At 39.4% G+C, this 27,910-nt stretch overlaps 1 protein-coding gene across 2 annotated transcripts in view; it reads left to right on the top strand.

The window, feature by feature from the left end:
- The window catches only part of LOC108975646 (PDF receptor), a 60,549-nt gene that overhangs the window by 3,388 nt on the left and 29,251 nt on the right, over positions 1 to 27,910 (top strand). The window contains exon 1 of one of the 2 annotated variants that reach the window (XM_018944299.1): positions 2,729 to 3,098. The exons of the other annotated variant lie outside the window; for it this stretch is intronic. The gene's annotated coding sequence lies outside the window, so the exon portion shown is untranslated. Of the gene's footprint in view, positions 1 to 2,728; positions 3,099 to 27,910 lie in introns of those variants that run through there. 2 annotated transcript variants of the gene reach the window in all.

Raw genomic sequence — 27,910 nt, 5'->3', positions numbered from 1 at the left:
CTGCCGAATTGAAATCTCTGCGCCTCTGCTTAGCCGCCCTTCGTTCACCACTCCATCACGTGGGCAGCAGTTCAGCGTCCTCTGGCTGCCGATTTCACAATTTCACACATTTTCTTCCTCTAACACCCTCACTTGATGCTTTGCATGTATTTCATTTTAGGAATTTCACTCATACTCATTAAACTTAAATGCAACTCATTACAAATTTTCACTCGCGATTCAGAAAATAAACAAAGCAAAGCAAATATTCGGATTTGGTAATTACTAAAATGGGTTTCTAAGTGAAATTTTAAAATTTTTTAACTAAAATTGATTTATAAAGACATATTTTAAAAACTTTCACATGCCTATATTTGTCTGCATGAAGTGGTCTATACAAATCATTATTTTCTTATTCGTATTTATACAGACGAACGGATAGACGGACATGCAGAAGGACATCGTCAAAACTTGCAATTTTACAGTTCAGGGATCCGGGTCATTCACACTAATCCGCAGAAAAACTGTTACCATAAGATATAAACTAACTGAAGATAAAGCAATACCCTCCCAGAAAGAATATTTTTAATTATTTGCTGAAATCAAAGAAATTCTACTTGTTCATTGGAACTCTCTCTTACGTAGTCTACAGTCTGTCATAGTATTTAGTTGTGTTTCGCGAAGAAAAGTAATTAATTTGCACACTACTAAGAATTCGCGGCGCTTAACCGCACGCAGTTTAAAGACTTCAAGACAGCAAAGTGTAGCCGAGAAAAAGTGAACGAAATTTCCGTTAATAGCACATTCACCCAATCGCCGACCTCAATAAAATTCTGCAAAAAGTTCAATAAATTTCACTTGGTGGCAATAAAAGCCTTCGAGTGACAACACAGCTGGAGCGCAGCTTCCTTGCAACAAAGTCTAAGCACTTAATTTGGGCTTTATATCCGTTTTTCACTTCGTAGGCTTCACTCGTCGTCTCGCATGCAAAGCAGCACTCATGGTAAACGGCCCTCAGCCCCCTAACCGAATTACCACACAATTAAATGTTGCCCATACGCCCCTACGGCCGAGCCTGTACAATAGGGCAGCACGCAGCGGCGTGTGCGGAAGTCAGCTGCAAGCGCTCAAAAATTACAATTTAATTTTGTTTTTCACTTTTTGTTTGCAAATATATATGTATGTATATGTATGCGACCGCCAACTCGGCGCAGCCAGCATGGATGTGTGTGTGTGTTTGCTTGCATTTTTGCATTTTTCGAGCGTTTCGGCAGAGATGCAGCTATTTTAATTTCCTGTGTGTACGTGCTGTCTCTTATACACATCTAGATGTGTATAAGAGACAGATGTATATGTATGCGACCGCCAACTCGGCGCAGCCAGCATGGATGTGTGTGTGTGTTTGCTTGCATTTTTGCATTTTTCGAGCGTTTCGGCAGAGATGCAGCTATTTTAATTTCCTGTGTGTACGTGCGTGTGTTTACGTATGTGGCAGCGCAATGCGAGGCTGTTGCATGTTGCATGCCATCGCCATGACGCGTGGGCGACTTACGCTGTGCGGCGATGCAATGATTACGACCGAAACATGCTTGTAGCTGTAAAGAGCTGGACTCACCTACACACAGATGCAATTATGCCTACATACACACACACACACACACCCACAAAAGTCGTAAAAATCGGCGCTGTAGCGCTTGGCGGTCAGCATGCTCACTCAATCGTTTTTGGCTGTTTTTACTTTGATTATAATTTTTGCTTGCTATTTACTTTGTGGTGGGGCAGTCATGGCAACAACAAATATTTTTCAAGTACGAGGCATCGCTTGTAAAGCATTTTGTTTCACAAACTAGACTCTAATGTCAATTTTTTGCTTTCTTCGCGCCGCTGCACGCTCCCACCTATTTGCCTTCGCTTAATTTATTTGTTTATGTTCACAAGCCCTGCCGCCGCTTCGTAGTCGCATAATCTGCTGCCGCTCAGCTCCCAGCATAGGCTTTCCTTGCCCAAACTTTGCCCTCGTAGTGGTATTTGATATTCGACTTTATTTTACTTTTTCCCCTTACGCCGGCGGTACCGCCATGGCGTTGCCTCATAAAAGTCACGTGCAGCCAGGACATGCGCTCACACGCCTATCAATTGACGAGCCTACCATAACTGCCGACTCACGCCACTTGCATCGGCTGCTTTGTTTTGATATCTTTCTGTTTCTGTTTTCATACGCATATTCTCCGCCAGCAACAACAACTCAACCACCCACTGCATCGTGCCTCACGGTCTCAGCTGTTGCCACAGCACACCGACAACAACAACAAAAAGAACATTTGCTTCGTTGCGCTTCGTCGCTTACCCCTTGGCGCTCAGACTGCTCAGCTCCCTGCATGGCACTCGCAGTTCGGCAATCGCCACCGGCACAGCATACTAACTGAATCAGTTTATAAACAAACTCACACCGCCACAATTTGTCTTTACTGCTCTTCGTATTCGTATATGTTCGTATATATTTGTGTATTTCGTTCACTTGTCGTACAATTGTTGCTCTAAATGCAGTTGGCATATGCTGTTGTCCTGCTCACACACCCGCCGCGTATCGCGCCGCCGCTATTTGACTTTGCATCTTCGGTATTACATTCGCTTCAGCGCTCGGTCGTGGGTATTTTTGTTGATGTGTGTGTGTGCATGGCCTTATGGCTTAACAGTAGTTGCATCCTGTCGCCGTGTGGCATAACGTGCGCGTCTCTGATGGTGTCCGGTTCATTCGATACGCTCGCCAGCGCTACCATTTCACACACGTACCTCTCATACATATACAAATTTCGTTTTCGCTTCTTCGATTTTGATTTCGGTTGCAACTACACGTTTTGTGCATGCTGGCTGTTGATTTGAATATACGGATAATTTATGTCGGTGCAATAGTGGCTTGAATTTATAACGGTGATTTATTTTATTACATTTCAGTTGCCGGAAGTGTAAACTTTTCATTGTTTGAATTGCGCGAACATTTTAACGGTAAAAATATATATAACGTGTTAATTAAGAATCTGTTGCTATCACTTATACCAGGGATTTGCTGTCATAAAAATCTTAAAACAGGCTGCAGTTGGCATAATTGCGAATAAAAGGTGAGTTCTTGGTTGAAGAAAAATCTGAAAATTCAGTTTAAGTCTAGAATAGTTACGGGGACTTTTCAACTGCTTCTTAATTTCCATGCACCTTTAGTACTTTGAGTTTTGTAATTTCACAAACAAAAAAATAAATTTGGAAATTTCGGTTTAGACTCTAACAAAGTTTTACTGCTAAAAATTGGTTTCCTCAAAATAGCACTAACCATTGCTCGAAAACTGTTTAATTATACCCACTAGGTGGTATTAACAGCCTTTCTGTCAAATAAGACTTTGTAGTCCAACTCTTTTAACCGTTATTTCAAATATATCTGTAAGAAAACTTTAAAAGTTTTTTTTTTTAGTTTAAACTTTTTTTGCTCGAAAAAAAATAAAGGTTCCCTAAAGATTACGCAAATGTCCGACACTTTATATGAAAAGAGGTTTGTTTGAATATCTCTTCTCTTCAGAAAAGAACCAGGCTATGAAAACACAGTGACTGTCAAATTATCGTTCATTGAAACTAGAGTCATTAACTCGGCGTTGGGCCGAAGTTATCACGATTTTCATCTTTTTTTTTTTTTTGTATACGAATCACACCTCCTCAACTTTTTCATGAGACATTAACGGCGCAGAACTTTACAGATAACCGCCGTCTTCACTATCTCTTCCTTTTAAGCAAAAGGGAACTTCAACTTAAACATGGTGACTTCGGCAATGAATAAAATGCAACAGACTTGCTTTAAAACAGATTATCGCTCGAAAGTCAGTACAGAAAACTTATCCGGCCGCGCATTGCTGTTTTATGCATTTTATATTATTATTCATATAATAAACTATTAAATACAGTGAGAATTTTATTTTCGAATAAAGGCGAAAACGTTTTTGTCGGCATAAGAATCCAAGGGATTGTATTTGATGTTTAATTTTGAATATGTTCATGCAAATAAATTTCATTGGAAAAAATAACAATATCTAGTTACCAGTCTTTGTGGGCACTTAATGGAGATGTCCGCTAAAAAGCGCGTCCATTTAATAGAGATTTTACTGTTTTTCCATTTTTGGATGGTTTTTATTATCCTATCTTCTAAGTTGGTTCGAACTGAACACAGAGTGCTAAATTTTACTAAAACCAGTTCAGTAGTTTAGCAGCCCAAAGTGACACATAGTTTTTTTTATAAGAATATAAGAGTTATTTCCACTTGGAGTCTTATATAATACAAATACTCCTCATAAAAATGAGACCAACAATGCGGTGCTCCAAAGGATTTTAATTACAGAAAATAACTGCAGTGTCTTTCCTCGGTATATTACCACTTATCTCTACTTTGACTCGCTTGGTGCAGAATTCTTACAAAATTACCAAGTCAAAGGTTTCTTAGATAAACAACATTTGCAGAAAAAGTCGACAACAAACCCAAACAACCGCATTTGTACTTACAAATGTTGAATTACAAATGTTTCAAATTCTGTCTGCCAGCTGGACACATAAAAGCTCTCCAAACATCTTCACAGACGCAGTGTCACTTGATATTAACACACCTCATTGGACTCTTCACAAAATAAGAAAAATAGGTTATTGCATACTTTTCATCTTGCGAAATTCAAAGCAATTACAGCCTTCTTGGAATGCTTGCCTACAAACGTAGCAAAACTCAATGTAAATAGTTATGTAAATGCAAGTCTGATTGCCGAATTCCGTGCAAAAAATATGGGTACAAGTTTAATACAAATTTCTGTGTGTAAGACGTGCGACGGAATTGGTAGAAAACTCTGTATGAGCATTTGAGCGAATGTAACTTAACCTGCTTTGCACGGCTTCAAAAACCGGCATGAAGTTTCATATATACTTATGCGTGTGTGGCGCTAGTTCAAAATTCTGCATAATCAACTTATATGGTATGTGCGTGTATATACTTAGTTTTTGATACACATTTAATTGGTTTGCGATGAAAAATGATAATTCTACAAAATATCAGACTAAAATTTGTTTTTGCTTGCTTTTTCAGTCAAAATAAGCACCAAAACATGCTGTCATTTTATATGCCACCCAAATAAATAATAATCAAGCAATTCAAGAGTTAATCAAATATATGCACGCATATATACAGACATACATGGTTCGGACAAAACCACCCAACAATTAATCAATCAGGCCAATTAATTGCATTTTAAAACTTTTGCAACAATTCTGCGAAAATGCAGTAAAACATTTATTATGTCATGCCACATAACTGTTATTACGAGCTAAGAGCCAGACACGCCTGCAAAATGTGCATCGATTACATATTGAGTGCTCAACAGTTCAAATTTAATGCAAGGCTGTCACACACACAAGTCAAAAGGGATACAAAAACAGCCAGCTATATATATTAGGGTGTGCATTATATGCCAAGTTAAAATTTTTTCATTCAGACGCGCCTTAAAGTTTCAGTATATTCTTGTTTTTTTTTTTTATATAATAATTTTATTTAAAGTTATTCATAAATATATCCAAAGTGTTGTTCTATGTTGCTCATACGCCATGGTGCTGTCCGCTTACTCAGCGCAATCGATGTATAACTTTAAGAGGTTATAACTCAAAAGCATGGCTTCATAGAAGAAATACCCAGATGATTTTTGTAGAGCGGAAAATTTTGTATTATGGAAAAGAAAACTGATTTAGACACGGTTGAAATAGAAAATAAAGCGCTGCCGTACATTGGATTAGTTCTTTAGAAGAAAAACTGAAGCTTCGCTCAAAATAATGAGCAGCCTAATATAGACACATGTGGACGCCACCAAATATCTAGCCACATAAACCCACATACACATATATAAATATATATAGGTAGCATACCAGATTAAAATCACAACATTTATAGCAGAGTTAAAGCCACTGGAACAAATTATTTATATATTATATGTGTTTATGTACTGCTCGGCATACTCTCACACAGAGTCACATGCAATAGTTCAGCTTTACGTCGACGCCGATATTTTCAATTCATTCCATTTAAATAGAAATAGATATGGAAGTGATTGAAAAATATTTATTATGCGCACATTGGTGTTATTTTCTTCGCTCGAAGAAGATAAGCTATGTCAAAAATATATGTAAAAATGAAATAACGACGCTGCAAAGGTGATTGGAAACCACAATATAATGACAGCTTTAACTGATTGAAAACTAACACTGTATTTATTTTATGGTAAATATATTAACAACAAAACGAGTAGAGAATTCAAAAATTGACAAGGTCTAGATATAAAAAGAAAATATAATTCGGTTCGAAATTAATACATAAAATATGTGTGAGGGAAAAAAAGTTTTTCTAACAACAAAATATAGTCAATTCAGACAATACAGCACATACATATTATAATGTAATAGTATAAGTTGGTTGAGAATTAATACAAAAAACATGAACGAATGAAATGAGGCATTCTGAAAACAATTTCACTGTCAAATCACTTCAATGCCAAAATATACTTGTAATATTTTAATAATCGATAAATCGTAGACCGGAATGAGTTGCGTATGTTGTGGGTTCTTAATAGTTGATTATAAAGTATGACTTCTACAGAGCGCTGATTTAAAACACAATCTTTGAAAAATTAAAAAAAATATATATACATATAAATGAAATGCTTGCTACATTTATGATATTTGTCTTAGAAAATATTCAAATCAGAGTGAAGTTTTAAGTTAGAGAATTGCAATGGTGCGCTGGACAGGACTTTTAGGAATCAGGTAATGATATTGGAGTCCATGATAAGCCATCGTATATATCTCTAACAAAAAAAAAGGTTTATCAACCACCAGAAATTGCTTCATAAAAAAGAATTGAAAATCTCGTACTTTTTCAGCTATAATGCAAGATCGTTCCTGCTAAACGATTCTCTTAACGTTTGAGATTTCCCGGCGTCATCAGCATCTGCTAAAAACGCATTAAAGAATAATTGTAACACTCGCAAAACATTTAAGGAATAACTTGCCAGTCGGTAGCTTCGAAGCATGGAAAAACATTGCACAAACAAAAGCCATACATTTCCCTCACAACAAACTCACACACACGAAAGCACGCGCTAAATACCTTTCATCCTTCAATGCTGTTGATCTGCGCGCTGTTGTCACTGCATGAAATATGCAACGACTCACGGATGCTTTGCCACTTGTAGTGCGGAAAATCAACAGAGGAAATCAGACTTGCAACACTTTCTTGGCGCTTTTCGCCCTACTCGGCGCAGAAAAACAGCATGCAGGACCGTTGCATGTGGAAAGTGGTAAAAAGCCACCAAAAAACGCTACTAAATAATAACAAATTGCTGGCAGTGATAACAAGAAAGCACAAGTTACTGTGTTGGGGCAAAACAAAGTCGCACAAGCCATTGAATTGGGGCAAGGAAAAGCGGCGCAAGAAATGCACATTACACGGCGGAGTGGCAAGGCAACCTATGTATATCTATATATAGCTGTAAGAATGGTGCATAAAATTAAAATGCAGCGACAACAAGCAACACATGTACACATGCACTACTTGCCGTCGAGAGGGGACTTGTTGCAAGCCGTTTGCTCAAGTATGCTAAGTAAATATGCATGTGAGCATAAATTCAGCAAAAGTGAAGAGCTGTTGCACAAATTGAAGGCAGTCACATATTTGCGCAAGCATTTCCGGAAAGCGCCTTCCGCCAATTATAACGACTTTGAAGCGCGCCCCACACCCACGCGCATCGCAGTGACAAACTGAGATGGCGAAGGCTGTCAAGGCAGCGCCTTGTATATTTATATTAAATTTCGCGGGTTAACGGTAATGAAAAACAAAAGCGCGCGCGCAAAAAGGCACAAGCGACAAAAACCGACCGCGTTGAACGTTAGTGTTGCAAAACCTATTTATTTACAATTTAAATGTTGGCGCTTGTCCTGTCTTTTTACTATATATTAGTGTAGACCGCATCAAAAACATGCGCCAAAACGCTGCCGCGCATACTTGCAACATATAGAATCTTACTGTTTGACACTTTGTGTTACCACTGACGTTGCCACTCATTATGGCGCACAACTAATTAAGCAACCAGCAGCGAAATTGCATCAACAGCAGCCGGTGGTTTGCTTTAAACAGCTACGTGGCGCTAACTCGATTTGACAAACACAATTTTCGTTCGCGCTGCAAGTAGCGAAACTTATGCCGTGCATGAGCAGACACGTGGGCGTCAGCGAAAAATTATTCAAGTGAATCTAACGCGCGTCGCGTGCTTGCCACACAACTCTAACTTAAATGTTAATATTACTCCTTGCTGCCACATGCAATAACTTAGATATAAGCGACGCGCAATTTGCTTGCTTTAGAGGACACGCGCGCTTTTATTAAAAATTTACTTTGCTTTTAAGAGATTTATCGATATCCGCGGCGCGCGCTCAGACGCAAACGCACACATGCGCCGTCACACTAAGCCACTCTCGGCTACATTGTAGACACAAAGCTTGAAATTCGGCACGCTTCACAGCAGAACGCCAAAAAATCGACGAAAAGTGCGTAATGAATAATAAAAAATATTGCGAAATGCAAACTCTGCGTCCACTCAGTCGACAACAACAGCGCAGCTGTACACAAAGCAGACCGAGAGTAGTGCGGACGTTCTTGGCATTAAAAAGCACTTTTGTGCAAAGCGGATATATTTTGGGCCGCAGTAGTGCAAAGTGGCGCTTTGCTTATGAATTTTAACTTTTTAATTGAGTTTCAGCGCTATTTTTCGTAGCAGCTATGGCAGCGGGTATGTGTGTGTTTATGTAAATAATATAATTATAGTTGCCGCAGCAGGTTGCATGATTCTGTAAACATTTTCGGCGCTGATTTATTTGACCAATTTAGCGCTCGGCAGCAGCACAGCTAATCGAAAAGTTTATAAATATATTTGGGCATAAAAGAGCGGCTACTTTGTATGCTTGTATTGCATGTATGGCGTTAGACTGCACATTAGACTTACAACAGTCGAATAACTAGCCGTTGAAACCAAAAAATAAATATACTGGGTAGTCGAAAAAGTATTTTCGTATTTATATTCATATACTCGTATTTGAATATTTACAATAGCCGAATCCAATAAATAATCGTTGAATTCAAGAAATGAATATGTTTTGTCTACTAAAATTATCTGAAAGGAAATTTTTGAAATCCAACAAACGCGAATGATTGCGCATGTGTCCAAAGTAACGTTGTCGGGCACAGCCGCCGCAAACAATTCGTGAGTTTAAGCACAAAGGCAATGATAATTGCTATAAAATCGGGCAACAATGTGGCAAACAGCGGAATTTAATGAGCAATACATATTTGGATTAGAGATAAATTCATCACGTTGTGTGTTTCAGTGATTTATTTGCAGCTTTTATGTATGTCTGAAGTGATGACTTTGCATATAGCAGAAAGCAGATTTCTTCGCGCATGAATATTGTATGAATGTTGTAAGGGAACGCGATCATATTGGGTAGTCGAAAAAGTCTTTTCGTATTTCAAGTTATTTCTTATATTTACTCCACTCCACACACCATTGACCACTTTTTGCCGTTTTTCCACTAGAGACACTATTCCATCGGTGCAAAACTTTGAGTTGAGCTTCACCACACTAGGACCATGATTTTTTTCGCACATTATTGTTGTATTTGATGCACTTTTTGTCTCCTGTTACCATTGTCTTCAGAAATGATTCAATTTCATATCGTTTCAGCAAAGAATCGCAGATGTTAATTCGATACATTAAATTTTTCACAGTCAATTCATGTAGTACCCAAACATCGAGCTTCTTTTTGTACCCAGCCTTTTTTAAATGATGCATTGCTGCTTATGAGACGGTCCTGGTCAATCTCTTCCATAATTTCATCGACTTTTTCAACGATAGATCAACCAGGGTGAAATACATCCTTCACATCGAAATTTCCAGAACAGAAGCGCGCGAACCATTGTCGTGCTACACGAACTGTTACAGCATCGCATCCGTAAACTTCACAAATGTCATCGGTGTTGCGTGGCATTCTTCCGTTTTTATATAAAAATTTCAAAATATTGCGAGTTTCTTCATTATTTTCACACATTTTTAAACAGTTGTAACTTCTCTTGAACTTTCCCGAATTAAATTTGTTTTTGGTTAAATAAAGGTTAAAATCTCACTTTTTCAACACTATATGGGATGACACAATGTGATTGATAGCACTGGCGATATACGACTGCCACGACATCTATTGATAAAATGCGAAAAGACTTTTTCGACTACCCAATATTCTTACAGCTCATCTATAATCACACACTCTTAAATGTGAAAATCCGAGACAAAAGTTGCGACAATTAAAAAGCGTGAAAAACTGGACTGTATTAACCGCTGAAGTCAATATTTACGATAAACCACCTCAACTAGCTCGATTATTACAACGACAGAGAAACCTCTCTAATAATATCTTTAATTTCCAGCCAAAGCGTAATCTATTCTAACAGTATAAATAAAAGTCGTATAGTAAGCACTTGTAACATACAATTCTCTGCTAAAAATATACTTTTCTTCTCACCTCAGCTCCAATTTGCTTGCATTACATACAAACAAATTAACACGCACACACATACACACACATATTATGAAGGAATATAAATGGAAATACGATAAGATTGCTCATTCGACACGACACTTTCGAAAGCAGCACTAGTAAGCATAAAAATATAGATTACGTGTGTACAAAAACTAAACGTGTGTGTGTGTGAGGTGCTCCCTCACTATGTATATGGCAAGCTCACATTTCCTTTGCCATAAAATATAGAATATATAATTAAAATATATAGATATACTACATGTATGTTGTGGTATAAAAGTATAATGCAAAGCTAGTTTTTATAAAATATAGTTTGGGTTAGGTTAGGTTTGATGGCTGATCCAAAGTTCGCATATATCGAACTTCTAAGTCAGCAAAACGTCTTGTGGGCAGTAAAAATTTATTTAAACGTTTGATTTCTACTTTCTTGGAAAGTGGGAACTCCCAAGTACTTAAGCCCAGATCTCTCAAAGGCGGAACAATCATGATAGAAGTGTTGCGATGATAACAACTCGTTTTCTTGCATACAGCTCTGCAGCTGGTATCCGGGAAATTACTCATCCTTACAGCGTGACACTAGATTGATGAACGGCCAGTTAGAATCCCCATATGTAAAGAGAAGCTAGTGCGTCCGTGTTCGGTGAGCGGTCTAACCTTTTACCAATGGCCTCTCTGTGGCAGTACAAGGCAAATATTGCATTCTTTGCTCTCTCCTCGATATTAGGCGTCCATTAAAACTTTCTAACTAGGACGCGTCCTAATTACTTTACATACTTTCATATAATATAATTACAAAGCTCCATTTTCTTGATACTGTTTAAAATGTTTTCCTGTTTTATGTATTTATACTCATATCGTATGTGATTAGATACTGCGAGTATTAAATGCATATTAAAATTATTATAGAGACGTACGTTTCTCCGTATTCGTCCGTTTTATCTCTTCACCACTAATGTGAGAATGTTTTGAAGTTTGCGAAAAGTATTTGCGTGCCAAATTGTACCTTTTCCCCAGTCACGAACTGCTGCCACTTCCTCACTCCTGATCAACAACTACCGGCTACCTAAATGCGTCCCTGCTCTCCTCCGCAAATTTTACACATTTACCTTTTGAAATTTCAAGTGTTTTGTGGTCGAATATGGCACATTCGCAGTCGTAGTAAGCGATACTCATACTCCGCCGTCACTAACACCTGCTTTCACCGCGCTTGCTACCTTTCCCTCCCACAACTTGCAGCCCACTCTCTAGCAACTTGTATGCCAGCTCACATGTCGCTGCTAACTGCGCATCAGAAGGCTGTATAAATGGTTATGTAACAAGTTGTTATAAAGAAGCATATTCCACAACCGCAAAGGAATGCTCATAAACGCTTGAAATGCTCAAATTTTAACCGCAATTCGACACTGCTTCCAAGACAGTTCTAGTAATGCCAAGCGAGCTCTACGTACCTTATGTATATATGGATGTTTCGTGAAACAATGCAAATGGAATGCATGAATGAATATTTTGTCGACAGACATGGTATTCAGGTGGTGCAAGGTGAATTGGAAAGAGAAGTGTGTGTAGCAACTAGCAAGTGTTCAACAGAGTCAAAGAGTGTGAGAAGAGAAGTTAAACGTAAATATGTGCTCTATCTCGGTATATATAATATAAGGTATTAAAATGACAAGTCTTTGTGGAAGAATAAAATATGCTAAATTTGTTTGTTAGCAAGTAAGCTATAAAGCCTTCAATGGAAGCCACTTTTGAGTTAGCAAAATATAAACTAGCGGTAATTTTGCAATTCCATACGTCTCACTCAGCCAAGGTATGCATCAACACAAGATTCTTTTCTCGGAATGAATTGCTGAATTTCTGGAAATGAGAAGTAGAAATTTCTGGAAATGAGAATAGTCCTGAGATGACCCACAGGGTACGCTGAGAGCATCTGCCATCACTATAATGTCAGATTATTCAAAAGATGATATGCTTGGGGGTCCGATACGACGAGACTCATACCCAAAACATCGAGTACAAGACGATCCGCAAGGCTAGATTACACAAAGGATGATTAAGCAGCACTTGTTTGTCAAAAAGTCATCAAATTTCGTCTTAGTTTCACATTTAAATGAAAGACATAGGGAAGAAACAGAGAGACGTCCAAATTCACCATGAACTCACATCTGCACGCACGCTTCTTGACACAGGTTCAACTGTGTTTTAAAAGTAAACGTAATTCATTTTGCTGTTTCAACTGCTGTGTTTGGTCCGCAAGCAGTTTATATTTGTTTTTGCTATCTTAATTTGCATTACTTGTTTACATTATAGTGAATTCCTATATCAAGTGTGTGTAAATGTAAATGTTACTAACTGAGTGTGTCCACTTGTCCGTTTTGAATCGTTTTGATCAAGGTAACTAAGCATTCTACAAAAGAAAGGTTCATTTTAGCACTCTACGATAGGTTTTCAAGCAGTCAAGCTATAGTAACCAAATTTACACACGGTCCAGTGTGGCACCGTTTCTCCAGGCTTACTGAACCGATTTGAATTAAATGCTTTAGGTAATATTATTCTGCCATTTCTAAGTGAGAGCTTGAAATGGATAAAATCAGACTAAAACTATTCCCCAGTCCCATATAACACAATTTTTAATTCCATCTGATTCGTTTACTTAATAATACATAAATCAATACCCAAACAACGTATTCTTAAAAAACTTTGCTCGAATAGTGCCTGATGAACGAAAATTGTTCAAATCTCATCGTCACTTTTCAAGCCCCCGTACAGAATAACATATAGTACGTGGCCCACGGAGCAAACGACTGACTTTTTATCGAAAGTATCGATCAATCTGTGAAATATAGAATTGAAATTCAGACAGAATCTCTTCCTGAAATATTAGTTCTACGCATCTAAAATGGATTGAATCGGATCAATAATTCTCATAGCCTCCATATACCTAATATAAAGGTTTTTGTACATCCATTTGACTTTAAACCTCGTATAACGGCCAAAATGTGAGTTATCGCAATGAAAATGTATTATTCCTAACAGTGTAGCTTTGTGCTTAAAATAGGTAGAATTGGGTGAAAACGTGATCTTGACCACATATATATATATAACTTATATCTGGATTTCCAAACATCTGGTTGACTTCAGTCCTCATATATATTGGGTAGTCGAAAAAGTCGTTTCGCATTTCTAATCAAGCTTCAACTTATTGTCGGAAAAGCTTAAAATCGCACCTTTCCAACACTATATGGTATGACACAATGTGATTGGTGGCACTGGAGATATACAACTGCACCGATATCTGCAAATACGAAAAGACTTTCTCGACTAACCAATATATTGATTATTATAAAAAATTAACTAATATATTGTGCAATTGACTTTTCTTAGTATTTAATATGAGTAAATATTTATCACATACTAACATGGAAACACAATATCTCAAAATTTTCATTGAACTCGACATTTTAGAAATGTACAAGAAGTGTCTTCCAATGTCAATGATATCAATGTATTTTAGCATGAAGTAAGCTGATCACACATTTAACACATCAAGAGTATATATGTATGTTTCTTTATAGAGAGTCAATAACTTTTTCTTTGATATGAGGTGTAGAAATGTAGTTATTTAGACTGTTGTCACAGCCGCAATACTTGGAACTTAATTTGAGTATTAGTTATGATTTGCTCAGCTCACAGATAGGTCACCTTTTGAGAAAATTTTTCCATGAACTCAAAAATGCACATGTATATAACCCTTCGAAGAGGCATTTTTTCACATTTTGGCAGCTGAGCTTTAGCCAAACTCAAACAGCGCACTTTATTATGCGACACGGGTTTATTAACACTGCCTCACCATGCGCACAGCCTTAGGTCGATGGCTGTAGTTAGTAGTAGTAGTAAGCGATATAATCAACATCAAAGTCGAAGGCATAATTTCCAGTTGACATCTGTGCTTTGTTGGTGCTTGCATAACGGGAAACCCATGCGCAGCGTGAAGAGAGTGGAAATGCGCTTTCTTGAAGCCACGGAGCCACGTATTTTAATTTACATTTCCGCGAGTGTGTGTGCCGCTGTTGACTTCAGGATATAAGACAGCTCATATATTCAACCTGAGAGCTGGCACACGCTTCAATGCGCAGTCAATGCACATATAATGCAATTTATTCTTGCACCAAGCAAGCAGCTATGGCAACAGGCAGCTGGTGCGCTGCTGTTTGCAATACATAATGTTGCACTGAGTAGTAATCAAGATATTTCAGGCATAACGTTGTCACATTTATATAGACTTTGAAATCAAAGCTCAGGAGTCACTTACTTTACACCTTTGGCACAAGGCACGAGAGTGTTTCCACTTGCAACACCTGATTTGCCACACATATATTTAATGCCTGTCATCAATAGTGAAACTCAACGTAGCGAAAATGTGACAGCAATGGTTTCTAAATATTCTACACTCTTCTAGGCAGCTTATTTGCCTCAAACTGCAGCGAAATATAGTCTGATCATCATCATCTTCCGCCCTCAAATATTACACAATCTCTTGCCTTCGTGCTTATTGATTATTTTTCATATTATACCCATTTATGGCGAGCGAATGAAAGGCGTAAAAGCAATGTAAATAAATAAAATGTGAATGCATAAAAGGAAACGACGAAAAATTAGAAACCTTCGCTTTACGAATATCCTGCAATAAACCAACACACATACACACACACGGACTCATATACATACACGAATTTAAATGCACTCAACACATACTCAACGAGCAGCACTTTTGCATGGCCATTGCGCCTAGAGTGCAGGCACAAACGGCCATACAAACGTACCCAACAGCGAAAGCAGCGCTGTGGCACAGAGCGAGGGGCGTGCAAGTGGTTGAGCGCGTGGGTTTAATAGTCAGACTGTAGGGATCCCGCTTTAACTGAAATACGCATTTGAGGCATTTGAGTGTAGAGGTGGTTCTTAATTTTTTTTTTTCCTTTTTCGTTTATAGAGCGGGGTCGATTCTACTTTGTACCGCAAAAATTCAGGGGTTAGACTATGTGTGTCGACAACTAACACTTTAGAGTAATTATATAATAGAAAGACGCATCCAACCATACAAGTTTGAGGCTGAGCCACCATTTAGTTTTCTGCTCGATTAACCTACCGATATGAATCGATATATCTTGAATTACTCTGATTTTTGACTACTGCCGAACCAACTTTTGCAGCGAGGGTTTTCAATGAAAACACCTTTCATATTTTTTCTCGGCTCTTTGCTTATCTTTCCATTTTTTGTGTCCGTGATTCACAGCAACTTTTAAATCTTGAAAGTCATCTTATAAGCTCGAAAAGAGTTGATCGTAAACAGAGAAGAAGCTGGGCGATTGCTTTAGTGGATATTTATGTATAATCACAGATTAGTTTTCCTCTAATTTTATATCCACAATGAGAATAGGAGCAGTTCACTCTCTCGATGAGAAAAAAGTATGCTCCATAAGTCTTTTATCATTTACACTCTACTAAACTACACAGGAATATGGAAGATAACGGATCGATATGAGAAAGCACTTGGGGAGTTCGAGAGAACTGTTCTCGGATAGGGCAGCAGTCGCATGAGTGATGAGTACATCTTGGAACCACAAACTGTATGAACTCTACAGCGACATGGATATACATATTTAAGCGCATAAATATACAACAAATGCCAGCACATTAGCAGCACATATGTCATACGAATAAAAGGCGAAACTCTAACGAAAAGCTCATTCAATTAGAAACAAATGGGTGGACAATGGAAGCAAGGGCAAGCCCGTCCAGTGGAAGGCCGAGTGCACAGCTACAGGTATGCACTTAGGATGTACATGATCTCGCAAAGGAGAGAGGCAACTGGCGATGTTTTGTGTTCTCTGACAGAACCGACCCACAATTGTGTGCCAAAAGAGAAAAAGAAGTGTGGATAGTTTGTTGAAACTTTCGTATTCGAAGCACCTAGGGTTATTCATAACCAATTTGACATTATAAATCGGTTCTCCCAAGTCGCCGCTGGTAATATGTAGACTATTGCTCATCCAACTCTCCGTTAATAGTTAAACCCGCAGCTTCATTTACGACTATTTTCCACACATTACCACTGCCAGCCAGGAAGCGAATCCACTTTGTTTTAATTTTACTAGTTTCTCTTTCCTGTAGCAGCAGTTGTAAAATAAGCTTAACCTAGATTACATTTTAATTGCTGCCAAGAACTTCTTCCACGGTTTCGCAGCGCAATTTTGATTAAATAAAAGCTGAATATTTTGAAGATTCCGCTAAGAATTTGTTATAATTCTATTAATGTTCGAATAAGCGGTTTGTTTGCTCCACCAATTTTGACGTCGCTTACTTATGCAGCCGCTTTCGCTTTGAGGTGCTTACATTTTCCGCCTCTCACACAAAAATCAATGCTGAAGTGCGCGAGTTTGTCAGTGCCTGCTCAATCCAATGCAGTTTACAATGATTTGCCTAACCTTATGGGCTGTTGCCACACTGGCTTTAAGTTTCACGGCTCCTTACGGTTATTTTGCATTATTTGCATGCACATTTTGCTTCACATTTATGTTAAATTGACTGCAGTGCATTGCAAATTCGAAGTACTTGAGTACTTAGCAGCTTCTTGTGCGCACTTTCGCACAACCAATATAAACGCAACCTGCTTTTAGGCGCACAACCAGGCGGAAATGCAATTGTTTGCAATCAGACAAAAAACGGCAAGGGAAAGTGGTAAACTTTCGCAAAGTTCATAACTCAAATGATGTAAATTACATACATGGAATGCAAACAACGCGACTGATCGACTGTCAACTGACGTACGGCGGGTGTTTACGCGACAAGTTGCCGAGCAAAGCAGAAACTTTGTTTGCTCATTCGCATAAGGGCCAGCACAAGCGCCTGTGTGTATGCTTGACTGTTTGTGTCTCTGTCTTCGTCTGCCTGGAATTTTGCGTGCAAACACTTGGGCGCTCTGATTTGCCGCACTTCCGACTGCGGCGACTTTGTCACGACGCACAAACTATTGATGTATGTATTTTTTGAAGGAACTTGTATGCGGCAGAAATTTGTTCAATTGTGTCTTTGCATGTCAGCGTGGCGAAAGTTCGCACAAGGAGCGCACTTATCCTTGAGCGTCGACGTGTGCAGCAGAATGCGCGAGCGGACCGTTTGTGCACAGTGCATAAAAGTGCTCAGCAACGCTTTAGTATAACGAACAAGTTAAAAATAAGCACATGTGTGTGTCTATGGCATTTTACTCAAGATCTTTAAGCAGCCACCCTGTCATATCCGCCCACCTTTCCAACAAAGCCACAGTTAGCAGTATATCATATTTTAAGCAACAACTGTAATCTCTGCACTCACACACACATGCATGCCAACCGCTGAATCGCTTGCCAGCAGTAGGTCCTTAATAATTTATACCTTATTGTTGTTGTAGGTGAGCTGGTCCTCCGAAAAGTAGGTGAGCGACTGGTACAGTTTAAAATAAAAAGATCTCGGCCTCAAGAGTGGCGGCTGGCTGTCCGCTTAGCTTGGCATGGATAATAATGAGTGACTGAGTGGGCTGAATTGAGGGCTCACAAAGGAGGCTGGCGGCTCGAGAGCGCCAGACAGTAAGCCACGCAGAGCCCATCAAAGCTCAAGCATCCAAGTGTCATAAGTGCAACACGGTACTAGGCACATACATAGGTTGCATGTATGTAGGCAACGGTGCGCATGTGTGTGGGCAGTATATCTGCACACACAATTTAGCGCAACGAGAAAAATGTATTTCAGGTTATGTAAATGAATGCTTAAAGAGACCCTCATGTGTTCATAGTGCCACAAAGGGTAATTTTGAAACAAAGAAAAATAAGCGGAACAATCGCTTCCCTCGTTGGAAAGTGTAAATTGGACTAAATTTAAAGCGGAAGCATTAGTTAGTTCTGTTTCCTAGTAGCACTTAGATTCTTATATTCTCACATTTCTTCTCTTTTTGGCCTTACCTCCAATCCCTCATATATAAAAAACTCCAAATTGCAACGGAGCTTCGATTTTTACGATATTTTGAAACTCATATTCTGTTTGAAAGAGCCTTTAGGCCAAGCACAGAGTCGGAGATCTACTATGTTGAGGGATCAGGCATCTAATCTAACTTAACTCAACCCGTTCCCATGACAGTTGGGTCTATGCAACTGGCCAAGGACTGTGAACTTGGCAGAATTCTGCCGCCACAACAACAATAACTTAACTCAACCTAGGTAGACAAACTACTTAAATCAGAAGAAATCACACATCTCATCACGATAATTTACCTAACCTGAAACACCAGCAATATTCAACAAAAACCATGACTCAGCCACGGAATATTAAAAAGATAAAATAATCTTATTTTTCCTTTGTTGTCTTGTACGCATACCATTATTTAACAAGAATATTGTGACATTTTCCTCATGTCCTGAAATTGTCTTCGTTTTACTGCATTTTTCGCTTCTCCTCCGCTTTGCCACATTCTAAGCAATTGTGTTGCCCTCCAACAAATGCTCAGAGACCCGGCTGAGATTTCAATTACGTCTAGCATTTCAATGACAGTATTTTGTTTATTTCCGTTGTTTATTTGGCCGTCGGCAATGCGCCTTGGCAGCATACATGTGAAGGAATGCTGCAAATATGCGTCGGGCCCTTCCACATTGAGAGCTTGCTGGTCCACCTCCTCACTGTGCATTGCTGACAATGTTGCCATTGTCTCACACACGCACACACACACACTCCTTTCTTTGTCGTCTTAAATATGCAATGTGTTATGCATCAGTGCTGCCAGCTGCAGCCACTTAATGAAATTCTCAGCCAATAACTCTCAATTTTGCCAGATTTGGCCGGGCAAAAGGCCAGCTGAGCTTATGAAGAATGACAGGAAATTATTGCACTATGAACTGTGTGGCAGGCTTAGCTCGAAAATCAATTTCCAGTGCTTTGTTAGAAGGAGGTATAAAAGCCCGTAAGCCAGGCAACTAACTTTTGAAAGTGATTACTACCTGACACTCAGTTGATTGCGATTAGGCATTTTTTTGGATATCCAACACAGTAAAATGCGTCAGACAAAATGAGCGTGGAAATAAGGGGTAGGAGTTTATGTCAAGAGGTATATTTCGACGCACATGAGCTTAGTTCCATGTTTGTGTCACTGATATGAAAGAGTGAAAAAGCGATGAAACAGGAAAGGAAAAGTTGAAATAATGAAGGGAAGAGATTAATAGACAAATTGCTTAACATCTAATGACTTTTCTATCCTATGTGGATTCTTAAAAAAAATTCATAGTCTACACATCGGATGTTTAATATCATGCCTAACGTCAGGGTGGGCAAGGAAGGTATCTTTGGCGCAACAGTTGGTAAATTCAGCCACCACGAGCAAACATCCCCAATCTCTGTGGTACTAGATACCAGCACATAAAATTCCACTATGCTTCTTGGCTGTCTCCCGATCGAAAAGTCACCAACTAGATCGATAATGTTGTGATAGACTCAAGAAACGTCTCCAACGTTTTAGACATGCTTACGCTCCGAGGTCCTAACATCGACTAGGACTACTATCTTGTTGCAGCCAAGATACGCACCCGCCTCTGTGCACCAAGAAACGCCCGTCAACACACACAAGGTATGTCTGACGTAGAAAAGCTGCAATCACAACAGACAGCCGACCGATTTTCGACTCGACTTGCACTCCTGCTCTCTGAGAGCACTCGTGAATAGCTCGGTATAAGGGAACTGTGGAACGGCATTTCGAACTCCTTACGAACAGCTGCAACCGAAGCAATTGGTTTTCGGAAAATGCAAAAAAAACAAAAAAAAAAAAACAGAAAACAGCTGGTACAATTAGGACGGACTAGAGAAATCAGATTGGCTACCTCGCAACGTTACAATCGACCACAACACGTGCGGGATAGGATAGATACCGAGAGTTAAAGAGGGAAGCGAGGCTTTAAGATATAAGAAAAAAGTTTTCAAGGAAAAATACATATTCCACCGCAACCATCTCTAAAGTGCTTCAAAACGTCTCAGAACGCCTACCTAAATTTACATATTGTTTCTATTTTCATTGAAATTAACATTAATTTTTTCTGGGAATTTAGCACGTTATAGTTACATAGTTAAATCTATATTTAGTGCTGCTATGACCGCAATTAATACACAAAACTGTCAGCTTGCAACAGCTGTCACTGATGGCCATCGATAAGGATTCACTTGGTGACAGCATGACAAACGAGCTGTTAAGCATTTTAAATTACATCACATTAAACTAGATTAATTCACTAACTAAGGAGAATTTGCGTTTTTATTTGCGTGGATGCGTTGCACCAACCGAAGAAAGGTGTGTGTGTGTATGGATTGTTATTGGACGGCAGCTGTTAAGCTCTCATGCATGCGCATGCAGCTAATTAGCAATGTACCGTTACGTTTGTAACATCAAACAACAACAAACGAAGATTAGTAACTAATGCAACGGCTAACTAGCTGGCAACATGTCATGCAACAACAAATGGAAAAACCGTCTCATTGATATGATAATACATACGGCGACCCGCGGCCAGTGGCCGAGCGACTACCGCGACGCAGCTCACAGCCAAATATACATACACCTATGTGTGCCATGTATGTGTGCGTCTAATTTATGCATTTATTGGTCATTAATGTCAATTTGTATGTCAAGCCATAGTTAATTAACCGTTAGCAATGGCAACGTTAGACGCGTGCACTAATAAGCGCCGCGCACATAACCGCTATGTCATATACATGTGTCTGTATGCAGATATTTGTGAAGCTATGACTTCATATTACCACACATCAGCTTGTTAGTGCGAAAGTGTTTCAAATGCGCTTGAGTTGATGTAAGATGCCACAGCGGCGGAATGCCTTGCTGCTGCTCGACGGCGAAACAGTGGCATATATTGGGTAGTCGAAAAAGACTTTTCGTATTTGTAATCAAACTTCAATTAATTTTTTTTTTTTCTACATTTATACTGCAAGATGTCTTCCGAAGTAAACAGGACTTTTTGAATGTAGCGCCCCCTGGTGGTGCCATCTATATGTCGACTGACGCGTTAGAATCTGCTATCGTTGTCGATTGTCCAGTGAGAATTTCATGCAATTTCATAGATTGGAAGTGAAGTCAGTATGTTTTTGTTATCGGTGCGAAAATGAGCTTCGAACAAAGAGCCGACATTAAATCGAACATAAATGACGATGAACATGTGGCCAATCAAAATCCGGGATTACCGGAAATGCCATCGAAACTCTACGTGAATTCATCAAAACTCAGCCGAAATCATCATTGCAATTCATGGAAATGGAATTGAACATCTTAAAAACATCGATTTATCGCATTTTGACCGAACATTTGATCTTACGAAAGGAGTGTGCACGGTTTGTTCCACACAAATTGACTGACGACCAAGAATTGCTCAGAATCCAACATTCGAAGGACATCATTGTGAAGGATTATTTGACCAAAAATCATTTAACCATTAATCACACTCCCTATTCACCTGATATGGCACCGTGCGACTTCTTCCTTTTCGGAAAAAATGCAATTGTCCATGAAAGCAACGTGTTGTGCAGACGTAGAGGCCATTCAAAAGGCTTGCACCGGCATACTGGCTAAAACACTCGTTCGACATATTTTTGGACCGTGCAAATAGCTGTATTGAAACAGAAGGAGACTATTTTCAATAAAATTAATTAATTTTGCCGAAAAAACCATTTGTTCTGTTTTGTAAGTCCTGTTTACTTTAGAACGTACCTTCTATATTTATAATGAACTTTAATTAAAATACGAAAAGACTTTTTCCACTACCAATATTAGTCCGACTATAAATTTTTCAGAAAGCACTACACAAAGCAATGACTAAAATATCTGATTACCCCGCTAGGAATTACATGAATATTCATTCGTAGGAGTGAAACTGAATAAATGAAAGCGCTTATTTCAACCGCGCTCTAGTTTAACCTGAGGGCTAATGCAGTGTGAGTTTTAAATAAAATATGTGGCGTATGCTACACTACAAACTTTTCAATTCACTTAAAACTATCGCAGAAAATTAACCTAAATTCACGGGCTTTTGCAAACATTTCCCAACGTACACGAATTCCCAAATTTGCGGCATCATTTAATAGCTTAAACGAGCATGCCGCTGAGAGCGGGGCACTTGAATGTTGTAAATTAAAAAATTACATAACGCGGTGCATTCGAACACGTGTATGCGCGCCACACACACACACACAGTGTGTGCCAAAACGCTGTTGCGTGCATTAAATGTGGTGTTTTATCACAGTAATGCAGCCCATTGCATAATCACTTGCTGAAAGTGCAACATTAAAATGCACAATAATGCGCTTTGGCGCGGCGACAGACACAGACACACATATGCAAATGCCGGCGCGCAAGTGCGAATTTGTCACGATAAGCTAATGCACATTTGCGCGTGGCATGCTTTTAGGCGCACACTATATGCATTTTTGTTGGAGGTATGTGTGTATGGGTGCGTGCGTGTAATTAAAAACAAAGCGCGGCTGCTAAGTAAGCTGAGAATTGCGCAAATTTCGCTTGCCACATTCACGAGTGAGCATTTGTCAAATGCACACACACTAATACAAGCAAATATATATACATATATACATGTTTGCATATGTGCTTGCACGCAAATAAACACGCACGTGTCTAACAATTTTTAAAGCATACTTTCGGCTGTTCTATTTTGTTTCGCATTGTTTTTGTGCAGTGTTAATTTTTTTTTTGTGCTTTTCATTGCTGCTGCAAGTCATGAATGAACGATCGAATGAATGAAATTGTGAAATTTGAAAGCACAATATTTTTGCCATCAAAAAACTCGACAAACAGCACACACGCATACACATATCTCGTTGTTGCAACACACACACGCCTGCACACTTGCCTGCAAAACTAAATGAAAACTGTCAACATAGCTCCCGGACTGTTTACTTTGCTTTAATTGAAATTTGCATTGCGCCACCATGAAGTTAAAGCCAGCGATTGAGCGCCGCGCAAAATAAATAAATGCAGCGCCAGCGCAATTCAAGTGCAAAGTGAAAAGTTTCTCCACTTCGACTGGTATGTGTGTGTCTGTGTGTAGCCAACTGTACCACCAATTGATTTCACTGCATAAGCAGTTGAAGTGAGTTACAGCGGCGCAGTGCAGTTATAAAAATGTACGCTTAACGGCACGCTTCAATTACCGTTCGCCATTGCCATTTGCCATTTGCATTTTCCGCCTTGTTTGCTAATGGGCTTTCAGACTGTGTACAGACTGCGCCGAGTCTCAGCGGCGTAGACTCCTCTCTTGTTTTCGTTCGTAGTGTTAATGTGTGCTCGCAGCCTTCGCTTTTTACTGTTAGCATCAAGTGATACAAAACAAAGTGTGTTCAACTCGACTGTATACTAGAAATAAATTGGAATTGTATTGAATTACCATTACGTTGTAACGACGAGGGTATGTATACCACATTTTCACGTTGCCTGCACACCGACTAACGAGTACTGACCTCTTTTAGAAAAGTGCTAAACAAAAACGATAAAATCACTAAAATCACAGATTTCGGTTCACTCATGGAAGACTAGGAATATAAGAGATTTATTCTCAAGGAAGGCATTCGAAGACCCTATCAAATATCTATGCATAGAAACGATAAGGGTAGGGGGCTAAGGCATATCTTGTCCCAAAGACATAACGTATAGCTCCCATACAAACTGAACGATCAAAATTTAATCTTTGAATGACAAACGTCCGTGTATGACGAGAAGAGCTAAAACAAACAACCCCTGGGAAATACCAACAATAAGTACGTTGCTAACTTGGTGAAATAAGTTTAGTTTATCTTAGATGGCTGATCCAAAGACCGCACTCGGACTTCTATATGCAGTCGTTTGTGATGCTATATATTACTCCTGTAATTCGAACTTATAAATCAGTAAAGCGCACTGTGGTAGTCTACTTCTATTTCCAAAAATTCGGTGCGACAGCTTCTGAAGCATTGAGTATGTTTCTCAACCTTACAACATGGGCAACTGCCCGTAAGAGCCACCACAACTGGATAAAGCCAAGTCTTAATCAGGGCAAAGAGCTCGCTGAATCGCTTGCGATCAATCTCGGTCAAAAAGGATCTTGCGGCAGCGCATAAACCCATGGTAGCCTAGATCTGGTGTAGCTACCGCGACCCACCTATCCAGTAGTAGAACGCGATCCGTTCATTTTCTACTGATAGCACAGTTAGGGTCTACTTCCTTGAAAATGCACCAACTTTACAGTTGTCTGCAATTGATAACGAGGTTAGCCGTTTCTTAAGCACACATAGTAACGGCTCACTAGTGCCGTTGGAAACCTGAGAAAAAATACTCCGAATATTCGTTAAGGATTCTTTGCCTCTTTAAAGACGCGCATAACCGCTCAAAGCGGCAAGAAATTTCCCCAACACCTCCCCCTTTAATACCACAACCTTGCGTATTTCCGTCCAGTGCAGTATACAAGAGATATTCGATTAAAAATTCAATGACCAACGAAGCACAAAACCACGACAATGTGAAAAGCGCTATTAATATTCATGTTGGCATACAAGTAAATAAAATATTTTAATGTTAAAAATAGTTTACCCTTGCACAAACTCATATGTGTACCTGTCGTGCCTCTATGCGACATTCATCAATGAAAAGTGATGAAAAGTATAGCCAAATGTGTACAAAAATATCACTTAAGCCGCTTATTTGCGTCCTCGCGAGCTCATGACCGCCTATGAACCCCTTCGAAACCATATTACACCTACTACCGCGTACGCACTTCAATGAAAGGCAACCGATATGTGGTGACAATGCATGCCTCTGCAGCCGCAGCTCAATTTGCCACGTCATTATACTCGGACGACTTTATGCAAATAATAATGAATGTGCCCTTGCCGAGGCTCCGATTAATGTGGTGTGCACGCTGAAGATGCGGCAACGCTAGCGGATTAAGGTGCGGAACATTAAGTCACAACTCTGTATGTCGCGCACAGCACAACGAGTTCGAGTCGCGTTGTCCAACTTTACTTTCCTTATTTGCACTGCAATGTACGCTACAGACAGCCGCAGACGCTGACAAGCGGACGTCTCGGCAGGCAGCAAGGCGCTGCTCTTGCGACGTCGGTAGTGGCAACAGGCCGCTGTTTGCAGACAATACACGAAACGTTAAGTGAATAAACAGGCATGCAAATTTATCCACGCGAAGGGATGGCAAAAGCGAACGGCAGACAGCAGCTTCCGCTGGTTTAAATTTTCAATAAATATGCTGTCGCTGAAGTTGAATCGAATTAAGTAGCTCACTTGCTTGCAACAGCTGTTCATCAGTCGAGCTTGTAATGCATTAATACTCCGTTTGTTGCTCATTAATAATAGCGCCTCAAAGTAGACGACACCAATGACATTGGCTGCGAAATTCGAAAATGCATTGAAATGCAAATCAAGCGCACAAGTAAGGCGAAGCTGAACGTTGGAAGTGGGTTACGCAACAACTAATCTTAAAGTTTTCGTTGCTTTTGGCAATCATAAATTATAACTACAACTTACACGCTCGCACGTGCCTAAACTAAGCTCTCTTTCGCACCGCCTTGACAAGTTGGAGTGTAGCTACTAGTAATAAAATTCGTATTTTATACATTTAATCTTCTTAAAATATCTAAACTAATTGTCACACTCCCCAATTAGGCAATATTTTGCAGACACCAGCAAGTTTGGCTTCTAAACACACTTTTGAACATAAATAATCTCCCTTTCAACACAGGTAAGAAAATTACTTAGTTACTCGAACATACACACATTCATACACCAACATATACATTCAACCATGTCCACAAATAGGTGCACTGCATTGCAGCACAGCATCAAGCCCTAGCAACTTATTATTTGACATGAATATTAAAATGTTGAAAATTTTCAGAAACCGTTTCAACGTACTCTCGAACCACCCAGTGAGAAATGTTATCCCAATAAGGCAAGTAAGAAATGGCAGCTTATTTTTGAAACGGAAATTTGAACTTCTAGACATTAGTAGATAAATGCAAACCTGAAACTCGAAATTATGACTTTCCTCCAAGCTCAATAGTAACTAAATGCGCTCATTGACTGGAACTTGTATATTGCTAAATCTTCTATGTGCATTCTAAATCTGACTATAAACGCGATTGACTTTGATTTCAGCACTAAACAAATTGACAAAAAAAATCCGAAAGACTTTTAAAGACTCAGCTGCTGCTCGCTGCTGGCTACACTGCAAGCCAGGCAACTACAAGTACAAGCGCTTTTGGCTCGTTGCCTCTTAGTTTAGGGAAGAAAAAGAGTAAAGTGCTGACGAGTTGAGGTTTAGGCTCCTTTTGCATTCGAATGTAGGCAATTTCACTAACTCGCCTTGCAACACTGAGCCTATTTGTGGTGTAAAGAGAAGGTGAGCACTCCGAAGGCTTGCTTTGTTGCATTCAATTTGAAAGATTGCAACAATGATTGGTTGCACGAACCGCCTGTTTGTTGCCTACAATCGGACATTAGACTAATGCACCTAGCCAATTGCTGATTTGTAACGGTGCTGTGTGCTAGAGGGAAGGGAATTTACTAACAATGTGTGCTTTGTTAAAGACAATGAAGGCAATTTGCTGAGATTGACTGGCGTCTTTCGTGCTTGGTTTAGATAAAGTATTTGCGCTCCTGGCGCTTTGGGTGCGCCTTCGAGCACACTCTTTGGTCACTTGAGTGCCGTTGGGAAGTTTGTTGTGCGATTTGCTCGTTATCTATATGAAGCAGTTAACAATGGAGCCGTGCGACAAGAGACATTGATTTTTTCCATACCTATTGCATTGCCTATTGTGGCGATTCCAATAAGGCACTTGTACTCGCTTCGAGCTGCTCAAGTAGGTATTTTCTCATTTACACTCTCACCACTTTTCTCCTGCAAAATTGTGCTTTCAACACGCGATATTCATTTTCATTTCCACACGAAGTTGCCACTTTCCCTGTCGGTAAGTGCGAAATTTCGCAACGCATGCAAAGTGGCAAGCACTCGGTACACACTTGTAATCGGCTTTTGCGTATCTTTTTTAACGGCATTTGGATTTGTAAAGCATTAGTTTTTTTCGCGTTTCTCTTTTAGCCTTTCATTGTTTGTGTTTGATACTTCGACCTTTCATTACATGCCGCATGCTTGCCATTTCAAACCGCACTGCAATACCAAGCTATTTTTGCCCTACTTTTGCAGGC

This window comes from Bactrocera latifrons, unplaced genomic scaffold (assembly GCF_001853355.1).
Source record: "Bactrocera latifrons isolate USDA-ARS-PBARC rearing strain unplaced genomic scaffold, ASM185335v1 scaffold_68, whole genome shotgun sequence".
Classification (NCBI taxonomy): Eukaryota; Metazoa; Arthropoda; class Insecta; order Diptera; family Tephritidae; genus Bactrocera; species Bactrocera latifrons.
The sequence above is the reverse complement of the archived record's forward strand: the minus strand, read 5'-3'. Positions and strand labels throughout refer to the sequence as shown.